Genomic DNA, 2571 nt, shown 5'->3' on the forward strand with positions numbered 1-2571 from the left:
AGAGATGTGCAGACGGAGTAATCCATAGATGTGTGCCTAAAGAAGAAGCGCAGAAGATCCTATGGCACTGCCATGGATCCCAGTATGGAGGACATTTTGGAAGTGAGCGAACAGCCACAAGAGTCCTCCAATGTGGCTTCTACTGGCCTACTCTCTATAAAGATTCCCGAGTGTTTGTACTTAATTGTGACAGTTGCCAAAGATCTGGTAATCTGCCTCACAGTTATGCCATGCCTCAACGAGGAATCTTAGAGATTGAGTTGTTTGATGTATGGGGTATTGACTTCATGGGACCTTTCCCACCATCATACTCAAACACTTATATTCTGGTGGCAGTGGATTATGTATCCAAATGGGTGGAAGCTATTGCAACACCCACTAATGACACTAAGACAGTGTTAAAATTCCTCCAGAAACACATTTTCAGCAGATTTGGCACCCCTAGAGTACTAATCAGTGATGAGGGCACTCATTTCTGCAATAAATAGCTCTATGCTGCTTTGGTTCGTTATGGAGTTAGCCACAGGGTGGCCACTCCATATCATCCATAGACTAAGAAGTCTCAAATAGAGAAATCAAAAGAATCCTGGAACGGACTGTAATTAACCGTAGAAGGGATTGGGCAAGAAGCTTGGATGATGCTCTGTGGGCATACAGAACAGCATTCAAGACCCCTATAGGGACCTCTCCATACCAGCTTGTGTATGGAAAGGCATGTCACTTGCCAGTGGAACTGGAACATAAGGCCTACTGGGCAACCAGATTCTTGAACCTTGATGCCAAGTTAGCTGGAGAAAAACGATTGCTTCAGTTAAATGAGCTAGAGGAATTTAGACTCAATGCTTTCGAGAATGCAAAAATATACAAAGAGAAAGCAAAAAGATGGCATGATAAGAAATTGTCATCCAGAGTCTTTGAGCCAGGGCAGAAAGTTCTGCTATTCAATTCTAGGCTCAAACTATTCCCCGGGAAATTGAAGTCCCAGTGGAGAGGTCCATATGTGATTACAAGTGTATCACCATATGGATACGTTGAGCTTCAGGATAATGACTCTAACAAAAAGTTTATTGTTAATGGACAGAGAGTTAAACATTATCTTGAAGGAAATTTTGAGCAAGAATGCTCAAAACTGAGACATGATTAAAGCTCAGTAATAGTCCAGCTAACGACATTAAAGAAGCGCTTGCTGGGAGGCAACCCAGCCATTCACAAAATTTAATTTTATTTGTTTTTTGTTAATTAATTGATTTTCACATGTATATGTCAAAGTATCTTCAAGGTAAAATAGTAATTGCTTGAATTCACAGAGTTATAGGGGAATTTAGGAGCTCACTGGCGTGAAAAAGGCCAGTAAGAAACGTTTTGGGCGTTGAACGCCCAAAAGAAGCATCCACTGGGCGTTCAACGCCAGTAAGGATAGTCATCTGGGCGTTGAACGCCAGAAAGGAGCATCTTCTGGGCGTTGAACGCCAGAAAGAAGCTCCTTCTGGGTGTTTAACGCCAGAATTACAGCATCCTGGGCGTTTAGAAAAACGCCCAGTGACAAAGGACTTCCTGGCGTTCAACGCCAGAAAGAAGCAACAGCTGGGCGTTGAACGCCCAGGAGAAGCAACAATTGGGCGTTAAACACCCAAAACATGCAGCAGTTGGGCGTTTAACGCCAGAATGGTGGGGAGGAGGTAAAATTCGTTTTTCTTCACAAATTTTCTAATTTTTATGTTTCAATTCATGATTTCTTGCATAAACTTGTTTCAAAATATCATCCTTCAAATCCAAAATTTTTAATCCTAATTTCTAAAAACCCTAATTTCTAAAATCCCTTTTTCAAAAATATCAAATGTAGCTTCATACATAAACATAAACCTTTTTCCCAATCCAATCCAACTCTTTTTCCAATTTCTTTTCAAACTTAATTATCTTTTAAAATCTTTTTCAAATTATAAATTTCAAATTTATTTTTAAATATCATTTATATCTTTTTAAATTATATCCTTTTCTTGTCATATTTATCTTTTATAAATCATATCTTTTATCTTATATTTTTTCTTATTTTCGAAAACCCACCCCCTCCCTTTATATCCACTTTCGGCACCCCTCTCATCATCCACCATTCCACACCTGCTCTCCTTCTATCCATCTTCTCTCTTTTCTTTTGCTTGAGGACAAGCAAACCTCTAAGTTTGGTGTGCTTATCCGTGATCACAAAAACATACTCAATTTGATCATGGCCCCTAAAGGAAAACAACCCAACCCAAGAGGAAAGAAAGAGAATATTCCAAAGCCACTTTGGAATCAAGGGAAGTTCTTAACTAAAGAACATTCAGACCATTACTACAAAATAATGAGTCTAAGATCAGTGATCCCGGAAGTCAAGTTCGATCTGAAAGAAGATGAATATCCGGAGATCCAAGAACAAATTCAAAACAGGAACTGGGAAATCCTAGCTAATCCTGAAACGAAAGTGGGAAGGAATATGGTTCAGGAGTTCTATGCAAATTTATGGCAGACAAACAGACAAAGAATAATTGGAGCTGCCCTCTATGATCATCGGACCTTAGTCAGAGGAAAGAT

This window comes from Arachis stenosperma, chromosome 4 (assembly GCF_014773155.1).
Source record: "Arachis stenosperma cultivar V10309 chromosome 4, arast.V10309.gnm1.PFL2, whole genome shotgun sequence".
Lineage (NCBI taxonomy): Eukaryota > Viridiplantae > Streptophyta > Magnoliopsida > Fabales > Fabaceae > Arachis > Arachis stenosperma.